Source organism: Ambystoma mexicanum, chromosome 5q (genome assembly GCF_040938575.1).
Source record: "Ambystoma mexicanum isolate Mex_15411 chromosome 5q, UKY_AmexF1_1, whole genome shotgun sequence".
NCBI lineage: Eukaryota > Metazoa > Chordata > Amphibia > Caudata > Ambystomatidae > Ambystoma > Ambystoma mexicanum.
Genome location: NC_090933.1, coordinates 917,421,263 through 917,446,772, shown reverse-complemented (window position 1 = coordinate 917,446,772; position 25,510 = coordinate 917,421,263). Strand labels below are relative to the sequence as shown.

The 25,510-nt window shown below is 44.4% G+C and overlaps 1 protein-coding gene across 9 annotated transcripts in view; it reads right to left on the bottom strand.

Annotated features, from left to right (window-relative positions):
- Positions 1-25,510, bottom strand: part of VPS13B (vacuolar protein sorting 13 homolog B) — a 3,421,660-nt gene that overhangs the window by 1,741,246 nt on the left and 1,654,904 nt on the right. The window lies entirely within an intron of this gene.

The following is a 25,510-nucleotide window of genomic DNA, read 5'->3' as shown; positions in this document are numbered from 1 at the left end:
CCGTATATGCTTCCCTTTTCATGAGAGGTCTTGTTTCTTTGTTTCTTATGTTTTGCCCAATTCAATTTCATTTAGTCTAATTATGTTAACCATTTATTTTAACGAGACGGGAATCAAGGGTTTCTGCAAACATTAAATAAATTTAAAAAAAAAATAAAAATAAAAAAATAATATATATTACACCTCCCACACAGTGGTGCAGAGTCTGCCATCATACGCTTGGCCAGATGGTGCAGGAAAGGTTTCTAAAGATTGAAAGCATGGATACTGGGAGAGCACTTAGATCCAAGATGGAGGAAACAGCTAAGCAGCGGGGACTTCCAAAGCTGTCAACACTTGCACTGCTTTGGGACTGAAACTGAAACGCATGGGCAAATCAGTCAATCAATCAAGTGACTTTATACGAGCACAGCCAATTTCGAAGTGCTAACCAAACTGGGATCCTGAAACAAACAGCGGGGACAAGGCATGTGCAGTGTTAGTGTGGAACCAGAAGTCAGTAAGTCACTCACGACAAAACAAAATCTGCTACAAATGTTTTGGTTGAATTAGAACTCATGATGGTTGCCAGGTCCAGAGGGCCGGGAAAAGGCTAAACATACCAGCAATACTACATCTCAAAGGCCAATGGTTCATGTAGTCAAACCATATGCCAGATGAGACATGGTAAACATTTGAGTAGCTGGCACTGCCAACAATTGTCTCCCTCTTTTTTGAACTGCGACAAGGCACAGGACCTGACCTCTTCAGAGTGGGGAGAGGAAAGGGAGATCCATAGGCAGTTCTAACGCTGGTGGCAGCTGAGAGGGGCCAGATTCCTCTTTTACCCCTTTGTGCTAGAACCTTTATCTCTACCCATGCCTCTTGATGCTCACCAGTATATTTCTTCTTGTTCCAGATATCAAGAAATAGAAAGTGAGCAGTCCGTGAGAACCGAAGAAACATCAGTATATTCATCACTTACATCTAAAAACCTTCAGAGCTGCCAAGCAACCCCTCCATCCAGAAGATCCAGTGCAAAGCCTCCTAGAGCTAGGAAGAGAGAGTGCGCGGCAAGAAAATACAGCAGGCATATGCGGCAGCTCTACAGATAAGGGGTGTATCGGCCGCTTTTACTCCCTAAAAATTGGCAAATACTCCCAAAAAATAAAAATAGGGAGTAAAAATACTCACAACAAAAAAAATGGGAAAAACGCCTGTAGAATCTTACACCGCTGTTTTCACCCTCACAGGTCCATGAATATATTTGGACCAGTACTGCATGAAGTACCACAGGAAGAAACTACAATTTTAACTGTCTGATTGGAGGAAGTAAACATGTATCTTTTAATGTGCATGAATATCTAGGTGCAAAGAAATAAATATTACAAAAATATTTCAATTAAAACATTTTTACTCACGTACAAAATACTCTCAATTGGGAATTGGACTTACATTTTTACTCCCTAAAAACTCATTTTACTCCCAACTTTAAAAAATAGGGAGTAAAATACTCACACTTCCAAATCTTATCTGAGCATTGTATGCGGCAGCCCCAAAGATGACACGGTTCCGCCGGAGAGCAACAGCCCGAGACTGCGCTTATAGACTGAGAGATGAAACTACCAGAGAAAGTTTCAGAGACTTACCAACACCGTCAGAGAGGCAGATTCCAAAACCATGAACAATCACACGTAACTCTGTCTTCCAACATTACGTGGTAAGCGTATATGGAGCAAGCAGGTCTGGCAGAAGCCACTTTTCTAAGCGCCACCACACACATACACTTCCAAAGACAGAGAAAGCCACTCAGATTGGATAGAGAAAGAATACAAATCAGTATGAAGGGAGGGTGGTTTAAGGGAAGACAACTGCTATTTTGTAGTTGTACTTATTGTTTATCAATTTAAGCCAAAATAATATCGAATTGAGATGTGGTTTTAGTAGATGGAGAGGATTATAGCATAGTGTAAAATTCCATAAACAACATGCAAATATCCTGATAAACCATTTCTTGTTTAATATTTTGTAGGCGTGTTTTGTTTCTCATCCTTCACCAACCACACCAAGGCCATGACTGTTTTTTGCTAGGTGGACTAAAAATGTATTTTCCCTGGCAGCCATATTGCAGAAATACTGCAAGCTAAGCTGTAGTTCAGCTAATAAACTTTGGTGCCCATCCTCTTGAAACCTTCTCTCAGTGCCTCTCAACATCACCTCACACTTATTCAGATCCATTTGTAAGACTCCAAAATCTTTTGAAGTACATATACCATGTATAGAGTATTTGAAGGTTTCTCAAATGGTTGCATGTGAATTAACAGAGTCTTAACTGAAAATTAATCCATTATCTCTTTCTCAAGCTGAGAGTGGAAGACCACATCAGAAAGTGCCTCTGTCTAAATCCTCCAACCCATGGATTGATACGTATCAGAAAGAATACAAACAAACATAATCCGGGAAATAACCTTACAACGTATGGGCCAGTATTTAAAAATTCAGAACCAATGGTTTCCTAATCAATATGTGATGCACAGCATTGTGAACCGACAAATAAAAGGTGAATTCTTCAGTATGAAGATACATGTCCCTCAAAGTATCAATGAGTTTGTAAAGTTTGCGAGAATTGTAAAATTCTATGCACAGATTTTGTAAACTGTAGATACTGTAGATGATCTGTCGGCTTGAACATTGAACAACGTTTTAAAATCCCTTACCCATCTGATTACTGAGTGCTAAAGCTTCACTAAGTGCTATGCAATCCAATCATATTAATCCGACGGGTCAATATTCAGAGCATAGCTATTAAAGAAAGATATTGTATGATCTTTAATCCGACTAGAAACTATTAAAGTTCTACGTACTTGATCCTGCAGGACCTTTCCAAATCTAAAGCAGAGGGAGTGACATATCAACATAAAAACCCATCTGGCATGGGAAGAAAAAGAGGAATAGTACCTATGACAACCCCCATTGCTTTGCACATTTTGCTCTCGTCTGATGTTATGAATGAGTCCCTTTTAAAAATTCTACTTTAATTCTGTGTCATTTCAGATGTAACACGAATGTCCTTCCTTTAATTACGTGGTTAACAATATGTATATCCCAGGCGACCAAGTTCATAAGGGAATTTTTCCAACAAGCCATGGCCCATCACCATATTATTAAAATATAGAAGATTAACAATGGACCTAAATGAAAATAGTGAAATACAAGAGTCAAATTTATTTCCATCTAGTTAGGTAATAACAGCTGGCATCACCTTCCATAACTATTATTGTAACAGTACACATTGTGAAACTAGTAATCGTATATTGATACAGTACTTGATACTCCAGATACCACCTCTTATAAAAAAGACAAAATATTTACAAAGTCAACATTCTAAGAGGCAAACTAATCCTCACCCCCACCCTCATTGGAAACATCAATTTAGCACTGTAATAGCCTCCCACTATAATTTAACCCCAACTAATAATCCTTAAGAAGGATTCACAAGAGGGACCTCTCAGCCACTAAACTCATCCAAATACATAGAAATCATAATTGAATAAGCGCAATCAGTCATAAGTTGCATGAGCAACAGCAAACCTGGAATAATATTGCCCAAACTTTACACAGTAATTACAAGTAAAATCTTGAGCATGTATGCATTTCCTATGGTGGAATATACATTATGTCTCTATAATACCAAGCGTTTCTCAAACAGCATATAAATATCAGTGCATGATCATCCCAAACAAAGATAAAATGTAGCGGATGTCTGTGGAATTAAGACATATTGTTAACTATCAGAGATGTATATATATACAGCTGTATTTAAAAAGTATGTCAAGTGGAACTTAACAAATGAAAAGTAACCAATAGCAGTCATACATAAAAGTTGAGAGGTTATTTCAGTGTAGTCAACATATCATGCTGATAAAATGTGCATAAGACATGTTTACAGAAGAATCAATACACATATTTATTAAAGAAGGGCTGCTCTCTCAACTTGGGAGCATAAATAGTTCCCCACCCAACGAGCACCCCTCTACTCACTAACACATTACTTCCCATCTTTTGTGCAATATCATTTACACATTTAGCACCTAATGAAACACGTTCAACATTGGTACTACCAAAAACATATTTTCACACCCTTAGCAACCTTGTTGTAATAAAGTCAGTAGTGATCAGTCTCCATTTCGAGGGGCAAGACAGCACGCTAAGACAGGCTTCCAAGAGCCAGCATCTGGAGATTTACTGCAAAGTGTTGCAATAAAATCCATCAGCTTTGCAAATAACTTCACTGAATATTTAATATTCATGGCCCTCAACGAACAATTGACAGTAGCACTGGATGTTCTAAAAACCTGCCATGTAACCAAAACTCTGGAAAAAATGAATTGTATCATGCTTGTACTGTAAACCACCCTTTTCTCTAGCCAGAACTAGATTTGTCTCCCAATCTCTGAAGCTTAATAACCAGGAAACCATAGAAAAGGGAGCAGCACCTGGCACAGGCATTGGAACAATAGACATGTGAGCTCTTCCCACAACAAAATAAGAGGAGAATTGGGTGATATTAAACACTTTCTTGAGGATTTGTTCAATAAAAAGCTTCATGAATTGTACAACAAAGGACTGGGAAACCCCAGTTATACAAAAGCTCTCTCTCCAGAATCAACTCTCCAAATCCTCAGTTTTAGCGGTTTCATTTTAAAGGAGGCCCTGCGTCTTAGATATAGCCGTAGCTATAGTTTTTGCAAAATTCTGTCAGCTTAGTATTTTCAATGAAGTGCACCAGTGTTCTCCTTCATTTTCCTTTGCCAGATCATCACACTTCCATTTTTGGGATTTTTCAGGCACTGGAAAAGTTTTAGAATACTTTGATTACCTTTCAATGTTTTTGTACAGAGTGTACCACAGGACAGTCATCCATTAAACAAGATTATCTATTTCCAATTGCAAACACCAGGCCCATTCATCTGTTCCAGTTCCAAACCTGAGGTCAGTTCATCCTGTGGCTGTGTCTAGTTCGATTTTAACCTAACCAAGAAGGCTCAGAATGCAGAAAGGTTTGATTTGTCTTAAAGAGGACACCCAATGTTCAAGCAACCACAATATGGAAGGCAGAGGGGTATCCACTTGCCATAATGACTACTCTGGGTCCACCAATGCATTATCTATAAAATATCCTAAGCTAGCCAATGACGATATACAATTTATGCCAATATTTACAAACATTTGCGATTGGCGTATTGCACTCTTGAAAAAGACTATGTATGGATTCCAAAATGATGGGCACGGTACATTTTACATTGCAAGTTGATTAAAAAGATTGACAGATTTTTATAGTTATACATTATTCACAAGAAATGCCAGATACAAATCCATAAACACCAGTGTGCCAGCTGACATTGTCTACTATTACCACCCTTGGCGCTCCTGTGTACATCGTTATATTACTTTCCAGCTAGGATCACAGCTTAGAAAAGCCACTATTGTATATTTATATGCTCATATGAACTGAGTGACAAGTTTGTCTCATGAGACAGTTCCTGCACGGCAGACAGGAGTTAAAGGTATGCTAGGTTATGCTATAGCAGCTTTTGTTCATTCTTGGTTGAGGGTTTCTGGCACTGCTTTGTGCTTTTGTGTATATCACTTAATGTTTAACAGTCTCACCCTCATTTTAAATTGTAGATGATGGACAGCACTTTGGCCCCTAACCCTTACACGACCGCAGGCCTCCTTGATTGTTTTCGGGCTGGCGTGTAAACACTGCACAGGAATCCAGGCAGGTTTAGGTCCTTGGGTCTTTTATATTCTACAAAAATTTGGTAATACCGGCTGCCATGTACGTGCATGGCAGGCGACCATTACAATGAATATAAAAAGGCAGATGTAAAATACATGCAGAATACCTTAGGACTGAAGCATTTCTGCTGAGATGCTGGCGTATTTCATGCACAAAGCTGTGGTAAGAGTCAGAGTCGACTTTACGCCCCATGTATGCAACCTTCCAAAATGGGCTGGATTGTATTTCTCAGACTTGCACTGTTCTCCACCTGCATAGTATCATTCGCCCCATTGGATTACACAATCAAAAAGAGGGATTACGCATGCAAGGGTCATCAGACATAGAGCCCATGATCTCTGGACATAGAGTCAGCTGCACCTCACTGATGATGAACATGAAAGCAAGAACACATCTGTGGGGTTGCAGTCTGTCTCTTGTTTAGAGGAGATTGCCTAACATGTCAGTGCTGGATTGTCTTTGTGGGCAGGATGAGACTGGTATGCAAATGGATATTTTCCTCTGGAAAAGGCACAGACCAAAAAACGTGAATGACACCCCTGAATAGGTTAGAGTTTATATGGTGCTGAACAAGGGATTTAGGATGTTGCTGTCTCCTGGTTGACTGTTGCTCACAACGCTTCTTTTTTTTCCTCATCCCATTTTGTTTAAAAATCTTTTTTTAAATGTTCAACTATACACCAATAATTTACAAACCTTGCTTAATATTTCTCCTACAAAAAATGTCTCTGCCAGCATTACAAATCACCCTCGATCAATTCTCGGGACTGAGTCACTGTTCACCATATTCATGAATGTTGACTAGATGGAAATCATTTGTTTTAGTGTACATTCCCTCAAACGATTCATGTTCCCTTGGCCCCAGTGAGTGAGTTCTCTCCCTGCCAAGGTCAAGAAAGTAAGGAACCATGGCCTATAATACGATGATCAAAAGTCCTACATCCCTTAAGCTAATGCTACCTCAAACACACATGTACTTGGAAAATCATACGTATGTGGAAAATCTGCAAACAAAATGAACGGATACTGGCCCTGTACGGTCTAGATTGGATTATTGTAGCACCACATATATATATGCCTGACCAAAAACTCATCCACCAACAGCAAATTCTACAAAACAAAGCTGTTAAGACTGATATTTACATCAAAAGCATGGGAACCCGTTTCTGTGGTCTAGAACATTTTGCATGACTCCCGATGAGCCAACGGATCATGCTTAAGGCAATGCAAGTCATCCTCAAGAAGGGGTTCATACCTTAATCCCAACATTACCGAACTCAACCCAAGGCCAACAATATGCACTTTTTCACAAAACATTATCTTGTGTCCGCCGTTCAAAAATAATCACCTTGGGGCAGACCATTGCAGTTTTCAGAGTCAAAAACTGGGACTCCCCTCCAGAAGACAAAAAATAAATTTGACTGGAATTGTCTTTTTCTCAGATTCAAAAGGAACTTAATGCATGACTTGCTGACCAGGCTGAGTGAATCAGCACCCTCTCTCTGTGCTCTACTTTCCTGTTGAAGGCAGGCTGTACTATTTCACAATCAAGTACTACCATCTCTCTTCAATACAATTCTACGGTTTTTAATGGATCTCTCACTATCACTTTCTCCAGCCATGTTCTGTAGCCAGATTTCCCCTTCAGCTGCTAATGACGAATGTACATTTATGCACCATGATTGTTACCGTTGCACCCTGTAGTCCACCGTCTTCTTTTGTTTTGTTTCTTCTGTATATTATATGCCATTCTTGGCAACTGTTTTACCAAGTTTTTGTTGCATTTTTGTTACAATTGTTAACAGTTTGCTGCCATGTGGCTCTCTAGAAAACACCAATATAAGGTAAAATAATACATTTAGTATCCTACTGTTTGGGAAATGTCTGCATGTATTTTTGAAACTTATCTGGAATATTCTAAAAATAAATCTATACATCAGCAACCTGTTGAGCAGCTACAACCTTTAAATATATCTTCGACAACCTGACATAATATCACCTCAGTGTTCATTGTCACGTTACCTATATTTGAAATGTGTTGCCCACTATTATAATTGTAGCTATTCTTTCTAGTGCGACATATTTCACAGCTATAACTAAGATTGCCTTCACAAAGACCCATTTTATCCTTGTGACAATATTTCATCTACATGGCATGAGAAACCTGGAGGTGTCTCACCCGCTAGTCCCTAGGGATCCGTCATCCAGGTGGGCAGGACACGGCCATCACTTTTAGATCCAATTCCCAAAGTGGACCAGTGCGGGAAGATCACCTGGATGAGGGGTCTTCAGGAAGTGGAATGGGACACCAGATGGCGAGATGCGGTATCCCCTTCCCTGTAACACCTTTACCCCATCCTACCAGGTAGGATACCTAGGAATTTAACCCCCCATTCCCCTTTTCTGATACAAACACTTTCCCACGGACAGTACATTGTGAAAGAAAATGGACTAACACCCGAGTCGGATACCCGACGTGTCCCACTACAATGGTCAGGCATGTCAGCCAATTATTGATCATTACACACACCTGACTTCCATCACACTTGCCCAAATGGATAAAAGGCAGAGCACGAAAGCACACGAGGAAGCAGCAATTCCAAGATGGCAGTTTAATACAAGGCAGAAGATGGCAAGACCAAAGAGGAGTGCAAGGAGGGAAGTGCCCATGACCATTTCACCGAAAGCCAGTATCTTTCATGAGCTTTTGAAAATAATGAACGTAAGACGTGGAATTACAGCTAAAGAATCCTGCATTGTGTGTCGGAGGTATCGGGGCTCTCCCGCGTCAAAAGTCAAGGCGGTGAGAAGCGAATGCCGCTGTGGTACTGTCCTTGGCTCCTACAACAAAGCAGCAGCAGTGAATTCAGCACAGCCGTTGAGTTGGGGAGACTGATACCAAACAGGTCTGTATGGAAACCAAGGTTGCAAGCAGCAACATTGTAAAATGAATATTGAAGGAGAACAGTGCATGAAACATATGTGGCGAGCGTCACAAATGTAATCAGAATAGCAGACGAGTGATGGAACTTTGAAACTTAAGTACGATACCATAGACTGAGTGGTCCGGCTCCACATGGGTGCGCATTCAAAGGTCTCTGTTAGGTATCCAACGAAAAGGTGACAAAGGTTCAAATAAGAGGAATTGTGAAATCGAAGTGGTCCTGCAGCGTGTCAAGGCAAACCCTGTGCACATTCGAAAGTCTTTGATCTATGAAGTTAATGTAAATTGGTCTGAGCTCGGCTGAGGGAGACTAATTGTAGAAAAGGAATCTGAGCCCATATGAGGGTGATCCGGGATGAACCGTGAGTCGCCCGAGAAAAGAAAATACTACGAACATTTTGTCAATGGGATCTGAGCCCAGATGAGGGGATCTAAGGTGATGGATATTGTGGAAAAGGGATCAGACCCCGGCTGAGGGGGTTCCGGGATGAATAGTGAATCACTCGAAGTGAAAACTTGTACAAAACTAAGGAGGAGAACAACTTGTTTCGTTGACTGCATCAGGCCCTCATAGCAAAGAGACTTTTAAAAGCAAGGAGACTTGCGCACTGAAGGCCCCGATGTGAATAATTGGAACTGTATCCTCGTGCTAAAGAAGCCAGAGACTGTGCTACGCTCAAGTGAACTGCCTTGTCCCGTGTTGAAAATGTGGGGAAGGGAGGACAACAGCCTGAACAACCTGACATATTATTTTGAACACTTCTTTCTTTTCATAACAGTGTTCCACCACATGGTTTGCAGTTAGAGGTAAGGATTGGCAATAGGTTGTTTTAGTATAGACCTTTTTATTTTGACAAAGACACCACTAGGACTGTGTTATTATTTTATGGTCGTAGCTTGCTCCCATCAGTAGATTTAGGCTTAGATAGGCGTTTATCATACCCCTTTTGAAGCTCAATAAACACCCTTGAACTGTGGTCACTTGCGTCTGTCTTACTGTTGATGCCATACCTTTTCTTACAATGGTCTTCTTTTATTATGCATGGAACTGGTTCCCTGCTCTGGTTATCATACTCAAATTAATGCCCAGCTATAGAAAGTAAATCAGATACTTATGTTTGCATTTTGTTTGTATGTATTTGAAAAGGAACACAGTGCTTCGAACAGAAGCACTGTACAAAACGTCATATGGTAGGTGGCACAATCAGTGTGCTGGCTGACATACAATAGCTGAGCTAAACACTTTGAATGAAACATTAATTATTTGGTGGAGCTTATGATGGGATCATTAAACAGGGATAACAAAGATGGACAGAGGGGACCGATATACAAATGAACTATCTGCAAAATATAGAACTAGTATAGAAGCCAGTGTACACGGCCCAAAATGCAGGTTTACATTAACACAGTAGAACTACTATATATCCTAAGGCAGCTGGTCCCTCTAGCAGTGACAACAGGCAGAGCTACTGCATCGGACCAACATACAGAGACAAACATACATCTGGCCTTTTATTATATTGTTGGATTGGCTACAGCTCAGGTTTGACCTGAGAATAAAGGAGGGGGGATATCATCCATGTACAACTCTGCTGCTCCTTCTATTGATACTAGGTGTAATTTACTAAAGATTGTCATGGTAGGAATGGTCTTAAATTCAGGCAGTCTGATATTTCACTGGTGGAATGACAGAAGGGTCTTTGCGCAAAAGCGAGCACCAGCACAGGGTCCATGGGTGGTGGAGAGGCTAAAGAGGCCAAAGGATCGACAACAGTCTGAGGGGGAGAGAAGCAGGTGTGCCAGAGTGCAATCTCAAAATGTCTATTAAAGACCATTAGAGCAGTATATACCCCATACTGCTTTCAGGTGACCAATAAGCTGCAACCCCTGCAGAGAAAAGAAGAGTCTTACTTTGGTGGAGAAGCTGTGCCTGGCAATGGTGACCAGGTACACAATCGGAGAAAGGCAGGGAAATCAAAATGGCATTGGTCCTGCTGCTGGAGCAATTGCGGAAGATCTGAGGAACAAAGCCAATGCTATAGTGCCCACTAGATGTCCTACTTGCACAAAGCCATTCAGCACAGAGAAGGAAAGAATCCCTGCTGAAAAGAAATTGGCATGTCAAATGCTAAAGGCCAGTGAAAGTGGGACAAGATAAATGGGATACAATGGGGCATAGCAGAGCTTGCAGTGAAAATCCTGATGATTGGAGCCAGTTCAGAGAAGGAGAGAAGAATCTGAAAAGGGTCTGAACTGAGACAAAAGTTAAAGCCTTGAGATGTGGGGAGGCCCGGGTGAAACAAAGACTTAAGAGAGCGCAAACAGACTTCAACCCTAGGGTCCACAACAGAGAACCTGCAGTCAAAGGAGTAAAGCTGCAACCTGGGACCTGGAATAACAGGCACCTTGGAGTAGGTGAATCTAATAATAAACTCTACATATTGTGACACAGAGTGCTAGTTCCAAAAGCAAAGACTGTCGTTCCCACAAAAAAACCTGCGTGTTGGGACTTCTTTCCTACAAATAAAGCCATAGCGATGTGAAACACTAAACTGGGTCTCAGCTTTGAGATCCTACAGTGAAACGTGACGATAGTACTGAAAAGAAATGCCAAATATTGGGATTTAGACCATGCTTTACAAAAGAGTACACAGAAAGACAAACTAGCAAGGACCTCACACTGCACTGCATGCTGAGACTCAGGCGTGCGTACTCTAAGAGTGAAGCCGTACAGACACAAAACCTTGCATGCAGGCACTCGATGTGTGAGTTTCTAAAGCGAGGTAAGAAAGTCAAACCGACAAAAAATTAGGCTTAGTGGAAACTCAGAAAGCGAGTTCCAGGGACGAACAGAGAAAGCCACACTAACAGGAAAAAAGTGTATTCTGAAATGTTTAGTACCTGCTGCTTGCTGGGATTCAGAGTGTGATCTGCTGGGACAAACAGAGGAAATCCTTGCAACTAGGGCAGATTTATAGTGTAGGTTTGTAAAGACCACTGAGAAAGCCACACTTACACGGTACAACACTGTTATGACCAGTAGTTGGGGTACAGATAAAGGATACTCTGGTAGCCAGCTTTGATCTTCAGGAACCTTAATCAGGTTACATTACAAGGAGATAGGAAGTACAGCACTAGGGAGCCCACTGGCTCCCACCACCCTGGCTACATCATCACCAACTGCCGTGTGTGGAATCTCATACTCTCAGCATTCCAGTCAGTCACACTCCTGGCATTCCAATCATGACCTCATACCTGCAGACACACACCAGGCATTCAGGGGAAGGCTAAAGCAGGGGAATAAACATATAAATAGGAATACCATTCTTAACACCTCCCTTCCTTCAACTTAACCAGAACACAACACAACACCTCCCTTTCTTCCACACAACGGACACATACCTCAAAACACACGCTCAACCCAATTCCAAATGCAAAGGATGGTTACACAAACAGGCGTAACTAACCCACTGGCAGAAGGACCACACCAACACAACTACCATACCAAACCAACAAAACAAGACAAAACACCTTTCACTCACCACTGCCACCGGAGAGTCTCAAATCTGCCACGTTTGAGCACTGCATGCACCTCTGGGTGACCAAACCTACAACCAGAAGCCCATCCAAAAACAAAACTTACCACCTTCTATCCACCACTGCCACTGATGGATCTTGGAACTGCCACCCCCAAGCACAAACGGTCCCTATATGGACTGGCATGTAGTCCCACTACACCAAGACGAGAAAACTAACTAACTTCCAGTTACAACCAATCCAAGAAGATCTGACTGGAACAACTGGGACACACAACCCACAGACAGTCAGCACACATAGCCAGACCCACATCCACTGCACACGCACCTGGGCAACAGTCACGCACAGTAGGATTCCAATCAAAAGAAAACCCTCACAAATCCCAGTTTGCTGACCACTTAAACTGAGCCATAAAACACCTTGGATCTCAACAGAATCCTACACTACTACACACCAAAATGGACTACTGGTGACCTGATGGAAAAATGATGTTGCCAAAATGTCCACACTAAAATACACAAAATGTATTGGCATTCACTGTGAAAACAAAATGAAAGAATAAGTAAACAGAAAACCCTACATCGAGATGGCGGGGCTAACTCTCCCCCAAATCTACTCCATCCAGATCACCTAACTCTGGATCTTAAAACTTAATACCACTCTTGGGAATGAGAACACTCCCGTCCAGCAAACCTAACGGTCACCCTACTGGACACTTTAAGACACTAAACTGACAACTAGGTGTGAAGTAGGGTGACCAGACGTACTGGTTTTCACGGAACAGTCCGGGGAAATCACCCTCCGTCCTGGGGTCCCAGGAGTTTTTTCATTTTAAAAACCCCATCCGGGTTTTGCATGGTTGGGTGGCTACGGTAATTAAAATTGTAATTATTTTTCACAAAACTTCAGAATTTTGACCTTGGAGGATTGGCTCGAACCCCCAACCTTTACGGTACAAGTCACAACACTTACTGACTATGCCACCGAGACTGGCTTGGCAACAATTGTACAGCAAGCCATGTAGTATCAATTAGAGCAAAGCTTGTTTTGAATTAACATGCCAAGATCCACAGACAAAACTGCACAAATTAGATCATATACAGTTTATAGAAACGAGAAGGGCTGGAAATATGATTGGGTGGAGGTTGTGTGGGCGTGTTGGGGGAGGGGCGGTAATTGGTGGGCTGCGATGGGGTAGTCCCTCTTTTATGTTGTTGGTCGTCCCGGTTTTTCATTTTGGAAATCTGGTCACCCTAGTGTGAAGGTGTCCCACCATACCAGTACTACGAACAGCATGCTGACAGTGCACTGCCCCACACCTGTTAAGCCTACCGAACAACATCAATGGGTTACTCTTGTCACCAATGCTCAAAACGTCATCTACCATACAACATGATTGGGCCACTATTTTCACCCATACTGGGACCTCAAAAACATGCGACTCACTGCCGCACAACATCAATGGGTAGTCACACTCACCCATACTGGAACCTCAAAAACATGTGACTCAGTGCTACCCAACATCAACGGGATACTCTACTTACCCATAGTCAACCACAATACATCCACCATACAACAGCACCATTCTCACACATACTACCATGACAAGAGCATGCAACTCAGCTCTACACGAACTCAATGGGACACTAACCCATACTAAAATGATATGTGTCAACAATAGCCTAGGACATAATGCCCCAGCATGAAGTACTAAATGAGCTGAGGTACATCTAAAACATTTCATAAGAGTGTGCTGACTGATATTATCACCATCTAAAAGTCCATGTTGCGTGTTTCTGGGATGCAACCTAAATCCTGCAAATCAGCCTCCTCTCAAAGTAGAAACATCCACATACAACATGCAATTTTCAAAAAGGTTATTTCTAGCAATATTGTAATCACAGTCATCATCACACACACTGTGCCACACACCTTGCTTGTTGAGCTCACAAATAAACTGTTGTCATCATGCACACGTGACGTCACAAGCAAACACTCACACCACTGACATAAACTTAGTGCACACTCTAATGCTCCTCAAATTCCTCAGTTAGATCTGAAACTTTTCCCCAACAGCACTTAACACGACCCTACTTTAGTATGTAACCCAAACCACTACATAAGAACACCAGCTCAACATCTTGAGACACCATGCACCCCTAAAGAATCCATTAACAACAATGGAACCCATCATGAAGGCCTCACATTAACCCATAGGCCGAACTTGCTGGTATCCGGCAGTTCAACAAATCACCACCCAACTAAAGTGGCAAATCCTTAATCATGCCATGTTAAGGCGGAGAAGGAAACATTTGGGGGCGGAAATGCAGGGTGGAGCGGTGTTGCTTTCTGCAGTGGCCCAATGACAACCTGTCGTTCTGCCTAGCTCTCTGCTACTGAAACCCTTTGAACCCCTCCTTACCCCCCCTCAAAAGGATCCAGATCTTTGCTTCTCCTGAGGGGGGGGGGGGCCTCTGGTGGGGTTCTCTCAACACTGAAGTGACTTGGAAGTCTGTGTCATGTCCGCTTTTCTGTGCAGCCAAATTCAACAGGTTGATCCCATTATAGGGAAGGTCCAGGAACTTCTGCTGAACAACCAGGTTAAATTGAGTTGCTCTCATGTATACCTGGCACCTCACATCCATGCCCATCAACATACCTTGTTCCCCCGTATCTTCCACCGGGTGCACCTCAGTGAGCCCAGAAGAGAAATAGTCTTGCTTAGTCTGCATATGTGGAAAACCACGTTTTGATAGAATATACTGCCCACGCTCTCGAGCAACTTACTCTCATTTCCAAACAGAAGTTGAACCCCCTGGAGTAGTTTTAGAATGTAGAGAGGCAGGAGCCACCACCAAGGAGAGAGTCTGAGGGTGCAAGGCCAGACAAACCTTCTCTGCAGTTAAAGATCAATATCACACAAGTCGTATGCAGCTTTTCACAAATGTTTCTGCACTTCAGCCAATACATCTCTCTGCAGAGGGATAGATAACCGCCTGCTCCTGTCGCCTGGTAGCCAACACAGCCAACAGGACCTCCCCGCTTGCTACTGAATGGGCTCTGGAAGTGGAATGTCCAGGAACTCTAGAAGGCTGGACACCCTCTTGTAGAAGGCTCCAGCCGATGAGGGAAGTTCCTCTTCTCGGCTCTCAGAGTCGTCATTCATATCACCCTGAACAGCAGGGTCTTGGTCTGCTAAAGGTGGGAGGGTGGGGTGGAGGTGCTGCAGTTAAAGGCAGCAGAGCCAGTGCAGATGGCAAGGATGGTCCCCTTACAGGAGTTATAGGAACTCAGGGGGTGGTGCCGGAACTCGACAAAGGACCAGACACTGAACCCAGAGGTCAACATTTGTGAAGGTCCCGGCTCGGTCTGGGCCAGTGGCTCCAAAAGAGGGTTCTCTGTCAGCATTTCACATACATTGCAGAACTAGCCCTTCATTGAGTGGGACTGCATTATTGCTTGGAACTTGGCCAAGAAGCGGTCTTCCAATGGGGGCTTACATGCTTTTCCGCTGGGGGCTGAAGTGGCTGCAGATACTGTGGAGGCCTCAAGCCTATGAAGCCACTATGGTGGAACCCGAGCAGAGTGGCCGGGTCACACGTGAGCCAAGGGTCTAAGGACACCAGAGGTGACGAGGTGTGTGGCAGGTCTTCCGTAGGTGTCAGTGACACCCTCGATGGAGCAAACCACTGAGCCAAAGGGAAGAAGGAATCCTTGCTGAGAGGAATGCCCATCACCCTCCCACAGCCAAATCCAAGCGTCCCAGGGCTTCAACTTGCTGCCATGGAACTGTCTTTCGTGGGTCTATCCGTCATCTTCAGGCTTTGTGGAGCAGAGGAAATAGCCAACTCTTTTTCTGCTCTTTTCGAGCCTTATCTGCAATCTTGTGGGGAGATTTTAATGAATCCCCCGGCCCCTCTGCCGATTTGCCTGTGCGCGTGGAGTTGGGACTCCTTAGTAAGCCCCTTTTTCCTGTCCTTATCTTCGTTACCGGGACCCTCAAGCTCTTGTCCTATTTACCTCCCACTACGGGCTTCTCGGGACTCGATCCTCGGATGAGGGCCTGAAGTAAGGCTCTTGGCAGGATTCCACAGGCCCTGGCCTGGACGTGCTAGCTTTAGCATTGTGAAGGGGATCCTCGAACTTGTTCCTGGCATTAGCTCATGGCAGGGAACCCCAGGAACAGGCCCAGAACTTCGAGCACCACAGATATATTTTACAGGACCGAATGACCACCAGGAATGGCCTCCCCAGCTGGGGTGCCCAAAAGGAGGGAAGGTCACTTACCTGCCATCAGTGTTTGGAGTCCAAGAATTTCTGGAGGTGTTAAGGAGGAGATATCCTCCCAGCGTCGCAGGCGCCTTGTCAGGGACCCCACAGAGAGTGCGGCACAGGCCCAGCACCAATCCCAGCACCAATCCCAGATATAACCAGACTCAAGGCACTCAACACAAAGAGAGTGAAGGTCCTCGAAAGGGATTTGCGGGTCACTGGCCACACAATTGCAGAAACCAGTTTTACATGGCATAGGCAGATGGACAAAAACCGCACGACATTGGGCACGAAAGGGAAAAATAAGGAAAAATGTATTAGAAAAACCTGCAATGTGAGGAAAAGTAAGGAAAACCACTGATGCAAAAGATGCACAGTGTGGGAGGCTATAGTCCATCTGTCGCAGAGAAAGGTGTTGGAGGGGAGAGACTCTGCATATGCGTAGATGTGCTTCTGGTTAACATTTTAATGCAGGGATTTTCTGCTGCAAAACTGTTTCAGTCACGTCCTGCATGGGCTGGCATTCCCAAGAGTATGAAAGAAGGGAGCGAGGGGGTAGGACCTAGGAGTACAAGAATGTTGAGAAGAGAAAAAAAGATAAAATCCCTAAATTCCACACAGGAACAATTAACTAGATTGGCAGAAACTTGTTAGATAATCCTCGAAAAACCTACATAACGGTGGGGATGAGAAGAACATGCCCTGCTTGCGGGGCTTCTTAAAGACAGAACTAGCAGCCAGGTAAATCTTTTATGGTGCAGATCTAAAGGTATTGCTATGCCAAGGAATGCAGGAAACTCCAGAAGATATCTGGCATATCAAAGGGCCCAGACCGCCAACATCCAGATGAAAACGCACGCCATTAGCATGCAGAGATGGGCTTGGTGGAAGGCCACCTTACAGATGGAAGAACACCCAGGATGCCGAGACAAATCCCACTCTTTAGACCCCAGCCCCTCAACAGCCAAACATGGTGATGGTTGGTGTGGAGGCTCAGGTGAAGGGCACAGCCTTCTGTCTTTTGGAAAAGATAGCCCTTTCCAGGAGGTGGTAAGGGGGGGGGGACAACTGGACACGTAAAGAAGCACCAGGCCCCATCCCTCTGTGCCCAGTCCAGGGGGCCATCAAGAACATGGCAGGGACGAACTTCTGTAGTATCCCAAGAGCCAGCTGAATGACAGGGGTCAGTGGAGACACAGAAGACAGCGACGTTCTACTCGACCATCAATGCATCCCCATACCTTAATATGGAGGAAATTCCCTGTAACAGAACTCTCACTTCTTATTGATAATGGCAGTGAATAGGTCCACCTGAGGGGTTACCCAAAATGTGAAGATTGCATAAAGAAAATCATCGCAGAGATCCCTTTAATGACTGATGGACGTCTGACTGCTCGAGGCATCTGCAACCATGCTCTCCATTTTGGCAAGATGAGCAGCCAATAGAGGGGCATTCTCCAGAGCCAAGAACCATAGTTACATAGCTTCCCTGCACAAAGGCATGGGGTGTGTGGCCAAATACCTGGGATCCAAGAAAGCCGGGTGACATTGTTTGTCATGGTCACAGTCCACAAAGTGGAAGCTGGGTATAGCCACACGGATATTACAGGTCAGAAACAGCCTGGTTCAAGAGGAAAGTGTCTCCCACATCAGAACCTGGTCGAGGATGCTGGCAAGGCCAAAATTCACAACGAGCTTTGAGGTTGCAGATAGCCTATGGGCCTTCATAGTCTTCGCTGTGGTCTTCTGTAAAGATATTTGGGGTTTCTCATAGGCTGAGGCCTGCATGAAATCAAGCAACGTCCAGTGTGGTGACAATGCTGGCACCAAACAGAGGAAGCCTGTGTAGTGACTGACGACCAAAGGCTGAGCCAAATGGCGTTGGAGTGGAGCAGTCTCCACAGGTCGAGCAGGAAACAACCAAGCTGGTGTCTGATTGTGGGATGAGGAAGTGCCTTTACAGAGTCCAAGACGAGCAATGTGTCCCATCCCCACCACCGGTGCTGTACCGGCCAAATCCTTGCTGAAGCTGTCAAGCACTTGACGTCCTTCCACTGCTCTCGAGTGGAGGAGTTAGTGGATGATGTTCTTGTGAAGGTGATCAATCTTGAGACGAGTTATCAGCCTCCCTGGAACAGGAGTGACGACTCCTTTTTCTGGCAAAAGAAGATGAAGCATGTCCCTGCAAGGTGAGCTTCTTGTCTGTTCAGCCTCTCACAACCCCTTTATTGCTTGAAGTGTAAGGCTTAGAGGGTATACGTAATAATGCCATGGATGAAACAAGTCACAGAAAGCTAGCGGTGTTCCAAAACAACATACTGATCATGCCTAAAAAAGAAACTGAGCTCGTCTGGCACTGATGGCTTTTTGCATACTACTTCTGACGTCATATCCAGCATCATGGGAACCCAACAGCACCAACCGGAGCTGGTGCATAGCCATGCTGCACCCTCTGGTGGCTGAAAATGTTTCCAAAGACAGCTGGCACTCAAGAAGATTCATATAAGATGGAGAATCTGTGGTCAGAAGGAATGCATTGAAATAATATTTGACCATTTGTAGGCTAATTCAATTTTATTGATACCTGAAGTGCTTAAGTCTTGCCCAAAGTATCAACGTCTTAAAGCAATTCTGCATGCAGTTATAAAGCAAAACGTTTGTCAAGAGCAGCCTCAATTGCTCCAATATAAGTTATGCCACAACTCAAGGACACAAATGATGTTCACATCATTAGAATTGATAACCATGAAAGGACTTAATATAAAACGAGCACACGCTTCAGACAAAAGAAGAGCAACACAAACATTGTTCTGTCAAGGCGTCCAGGGTGTTTCCATTTTACTGACCACAGAAGCAAACCAGTGATACTCCAGAGCTTCCAGCAAATCACACTACCAGAAACACACAAAAGGAAGCATAAAGACATCACTAAGGTGAAGGGTACTCATATACCACACTTCAGGGGGTCGCAGGAGCACATTTCAAGTCCGTCACAGAGCCATACACTACCAGTTATTCATCACCTTTTGCGCCTTGAAAATGCTTCTTGTAAGCAGTCTTTAATTCCACACATGATCTCGCCTTGATCTATGGTCCACCTTAACATGATTGTGCATAATGCAGATCCCCCCATCGCAAAACTTGAGTATCCCACTATATTAGCGGTGCTGCGGCGTATCGCACCTGAACCCTCAAAACATCACATTTCAGGGAAGCCTTGGCACTCTGAGAGCCCAACAGTGGGGATTTGGTGCAGTCTGAAACGTTAGTAACATAACACAAACTATTCTTGTTCATAGCTGTAGCTTTTGGCTATACTAGGCGTCGCTAAATTAACAGCAATAGCCAAAATCTAAATATGTAAACTGAAGAAGCGTTTTAAAAAGGTTAGAAGGTCACGTGTCACAAATGGACTTGGTGAAAAATGCAGGAATGCGATCGCAGTAGATAAAGCTGGCAAAAGAAAATAAATAGTACTTGAGGTTACATGAATTAATTGTCATCAGTAAAAAGAAGCAGCTGTTTTGTCCATCCTCCCTAAAACGGAATCTGATGCAGCGTGGAAAACGCCTAGTAGAATTGCGTCAGTCTTCTGGCAACACTTGTTGGCTGCTAAGATGTTGTAGATGGGTGTTCAGCGCTGGACTGGGTGGAAAGCCATAGGCAAGACTGACCTTTATGGCAGTGAAGCGATGAGGAATCTGAACCTTCACTAATAGCAGATGACAAGAGCCGAGCAGCTGTGCCGAGATGACGATTGAGCACTGATCCCCAGCTAATGCCCATTCACACTTCAGAAGACACACCAAATAATGGGGTACTGAAAGAGGGCAGGCCTTCCACACTTTTCACCTGCTCGCACCGGGTGTGAGGAGACATTACTTGCGGCTGCTTAAAATAGCTTCAATAATGCCGCATTTCCAAGGCAGAGACGAGAGAGAGCAAGTGAACGGCCCATGCTGGCTGGCTGGAGAGGTGGAGCCAGCGGCCAGAAATACTGACCATGCACAGGCCCATTTGCTGCACCATTTCCCCGGCCCATGCTGGCTGGCTGGAGGTGGCGCCAGGGGCCACCAATACTGACCATGCACATGCCCATTTGCTGCACCATTTCCCCGGCCCATGCTGGCTGGCTGGAGAAATGGAGCCAGTGGCCAGCAATACTGACCATGCACAGGCCCATTTTCTGCACCATTTCCCCGGCCCATGCTGGCTGGCTGGAGAAATGGAGCCAGTGGCCAGCAATACTGACCATGCACATGCCCATTTGCTGCACCATTTCCCCGGCCCATGCTGGCTGGCTGGAGGTGGAGCCAGGGGCCACCAATACTGACCATGCACATGCCCATTTGCTGCACCATTTCCCCGGCCCATGCTGGCTGGCTGGAGAAATGGAGCCAGTGGCCAGCAATACTGACCATGCACAGGCCCATTTTCTGCACCATTTCCCCGGCCCATGCTGGCTGGCTGGAGAAATGGAGCCAGTGGCCAGCAATACTGACCATGCACATGCCCATTTGCTGCACCATTTCCCCGGCCCATGCTGGCTGGCTGGAGAAATGGAGCCAGTGGCCAGCAATACTGACCATGCACAGGCCCATTTGCTGCACCATTTCCCCGGCCCATGCTGGCTGGCTGGAGAGGTGGAGCCAGTGGCCAGCAATACTGACCATGCACATGCCCATTTGCTGCACCATTTCCCCGGCCCATGCTGGCTGGCTGGAGAGGTGGAGCCAGTGGCCAGCAATACTGACCATGCACAGGCCCATTTGCTGCACCATTTCCCCGGCCCATGCTGGCTGGCTGGAGAGGTGAAGCCAGTGGCCAGCAATACTGACCGTGCACATGCCCATTTGCTGCACCATTTCCCCGACCCATGCTGGCTGGCTGGAGAGGTGGAACCAGTGGCCAGCAATACTGACCATGCACATGCCCATTTGCTGCACCATTTCCCCGGCCCATGCTGGCTGGCTGGGGAGGTGGAGCCAGGGGCCAGCAATACTGACCATGCACAGGCCCATTTGCTGCACCATTTCCCCGGCCCATGCTGGCTGGCTGGAGGAGCCAGAGGCCAGCAATACTGACCATGCACATGCCCATTTGCTGCACCATTTCCCCGACCCATGCTGGATGGCTGGAGAAATGGAGCCAGTGGCCAGCAATACTGATCATGCACAGGCCCATTTGCTGCACCATTTCCCGGGCCCATGCTGGCTGGCAGGAGGAGCCAGGGGCCAGCAATACTGACAATGCACATGCCCATTTGCTGCACCATTTCCCCGACCCATGCTGGCTGGCTGGGGAAATGGAGCCAGTGGCCAGCAATACTGACCATGCCCAGGCCCATTTGCTGCACCATTTCCCGGGCCCATGCTGGCTGGCTGGAGAAATGGAGCCAGTGGCCAACAATACTGACCATGCACAGGACCATTTGCTGCACCATTTCCCAGCATCCCATTGAACATCAACGACTGCTGCAGGAGAGGAGCACTGCCTGGCCTAAAGTCTAGCTCACACTAAAATCTAAGGAGAACATTTATGTTACTTGGCAAAGAGGCAGCTACATTTTCGGTCGATTTATTTTTTCCTAACTTGTATAAACATGGCTACAAACAGAGCTTCCCTTCCTACTCAGTGCACACAAGCCTGCAAGGCAACTCTGAAGACCAGAACTACACTCCAGGCCAGAGAACACAAGGCTGGGATTAGAGGGAGAAAAGGAGCATTCAAGAGAGAAGATGAAAGGGATAATAAGCCAACTTGTTTCCTGTGGGTTTCTTGCGATCTGAGGAGTTAGCAACAGGAGCAGCCACCTTTTCACCCAACTGACTGTACAGTAACTGATAGCATTATTTCTTGCTACTTCCCGTCTTCTAGTCTTCAAAAAGTGATGGTGGCTGGTGGCACGTTCGTGACTCCACACCCCTCAGTCAGGCCAACAGTGGAAGTTTGGCACGATCTCCTACGCTCTCAAAAAGCACACTCGCTGGACTTTCCCCTAGGTTTTCATTAACTGATGTCCCAAGTACAAATCTGGCAAAACACAAGCAATCACATTTTTTGTATGACTACCGTAAATCTCTCATACAATGTCAAACCGACTGACAATTCAGACCAAGCAATACTCAGTGAACGATATCATCAGGCACACACCCAAGGATGGACCCCCAGCCCATGGCCCCGGTGATATCATGGCATGCATTTCCTGAGCTTTCTTATATGCAATTGCATGGTTGTTCTAAAATTCAGGATTATCGCATCGGTTTTAAATGGCTTTGGCCTGGTTAGGACTGGCAAGAAAAACAGCCCAAAGCATCAACATAAAAGTGTCCCACATTCACGAAACCTGACTTTTCGTGACACACTGAATGGGCCGGATTCTCTACAAATCACACAAGTAGAAGGCACTTCTGGCAACCTCTTTCTGGGAATGCGTGTCACAGTGATGGTTTTTTAAAAGGCCCGTCAGTGTGAAAAAACGGAAATAAAACAAAAATGTCATCTTTCTTTGAGGGCTAAAAATGAAAGCGGGATACCAGAAGTACATACAGTTGCTTGTTCCACTCCAAAAAAAAATGAAGAAGTGACAGTCTCATTAATTGTGCATCACACCCTTGGCAGTGCCTGTTCCACATAGGCTCAGTGGCATGTGTGTGTGCCCTCTAGATATTGCAAAGTGCATCCCGTTTGTGAATTCAGGATGTGCTTTGAAATGTAGCGTGTGCATCTATAATCCGTGATGCAAGCATTCAGTGTCCCTCTGAATTGGGGAACAGGTGAAAGGGATGTGCAACTGCAACCCAGCACTTACCTGAAAAAAAGCTTTGAGAATGGAGCCCCTTGGCTGGCACCTTTATGCACATTTTCAAAAACCTCTAACAAATGGTGCATTTTACGGCATATTAGAACAGTACGAGTGGTTAAAACGGGACAGGATTCACAGGCAATTTCTCAAGGTTCTCCCCAAATTATGTTTTTTCATAAAGCTTTTAGGAAATGGTGTCATTCACCACACACTTGTGCAGCAATATTTCCCATAACTGAATAGGATGTAAACGAAATTAGACAGGTATTTTACAGGTTCTCACAGACAAAGAGTCTTTTGAAAAGGGCGTGGCAAACTGTACAATTAAAGCAATACAGGCCGGTAATATCACACAATGTGTTCAACGCCAGTGGATTGTCCTGGACCTAGCGCCCAGCAATCCTTACAAGCCACTCAAATACGTTTTCAGGAATTCCCCCCCCCCCCCACACATAGTGTACTGTACTCAAGGAAAGCACTTGGGTAGATGATGAAGGTGTCTGGATGTTAAAGCCACTAGTATTTTTATTTATTTGATTAGATTTGCAAAACCATGCAGTAAAAGCAATCATTAAACTCATCTTCCCTTCCAACCTTTCTAGCCCTTGCACACCACTATAGACATGCATGTTTCACGTGTACACACTTATAACTAAGCACAAATAAAAGAGAATATGGCACACCAATAAGGGGATACAATTACAGGTTGAAATTATTGAGTGCTCTTAACCGGAACAGGAGAGTCTATCATATTCATTTTTCATATTGATCAAGAAAGGCTCCTAGCTCTTCACAAAGCTTTCCCCCGTTTTTGGTATTTCCGGGAGTCTTTCCACTGTTAGAAAATGCTGTATTTTATTAAGCCAATGCGGGTGGGCATCTCACCAGATTCCAAAGTTATCTTATGTTAATATGCTGGAATACTGCTCAAATCACTGAGGAATATGTAAGAATAGTCAATTTGGCTGGCAAAAGCAAATGTGTGACCCAAATGGAATTGCAGAAAATCTAAATTCCACAATATCTTTGATTTTAGTCCTCACGTCAAGTCCAAACTTTCTCAATTTTTGGCACTCCAAACGCATCTGTAGTAGAGCGCCCTCTGTCCGCTTTTTCTCAAGCAGCGATCTGATCTACTGGAAGAGATTCTAAGAATGTTTTCTGGGGTAAAATATCTACAGACTATTTTCACCTGTGTCGTGGAAAACTGCATACATAATGATGTATTTACCATTCTAGCATGGATTCCCTCCACATCTGATCTCAATAGGTGATTTCATCTCATCTCATCTCTCTTTTCGTGTATGCCCATGACCATGCGGTAAGCCTTCTCGACCAACAGAGCATACAATTTGGATATTAGCCTTTTCATTGGACCCTTCTCTTTGGGATATCTCTTCCCATAGTAACAATTTTCAGGATGTTCCTTCTTTGATCAACGTCTGATCGAGTGTTTGACCTGGTAGTAACTATCACTCAATGTCAAAGCCTTTCTTACACTGTTCGAAAGATTTTTATATAACCCACCACCCAAAACTAGATCAATCACTTTACAACATCCTTTTTAAATCAACTCCTCCAAACCTGCAACTTTCAGACCCGGGGAAAATATCCTGTTAGCAATAATAGGGGTAAAGGGTGACAGAAACAATAGTGACCGTTCATTCTAAGAAAAGCAACCCATGCATTCAGTGTCACTTTTATAAATTGGGTTGAAGCAAAGTAAGGACCACAAATTACTCGCCAGCCCAGTTTGGGTCCATATGAAACCTTATCTCATGAGGACTGGAAAACATCACCTGCCTCCCCTTGGCAAGGAGAATGACACACAAATCATCTAATTATTTTCCGAATCCCCCAGACCATTGTTCCTAAAAATCTGACTTTTACAACAACAAATATATATATAACTTCAATTTGTCAACAGAAAGTTCCAACACATAGGTTATACGATTCTTCTTGTTATTTTTGGAACAAGTTCTTAGTTCCTCAATAGCAACAATGTTTATGTTGGTCAGGATGATTTGCCACCTTAACAACTCCAGGAACTATAACTTCTCTACAACAGCCTGGCTTGGCACTTCCTCCAGTACTGCAAACAAAATACAATGTCTCTGTCAGGACCACCTTGTAGAACTTCTCCAACTTCCACATGGTCTGCTTCCTTGCT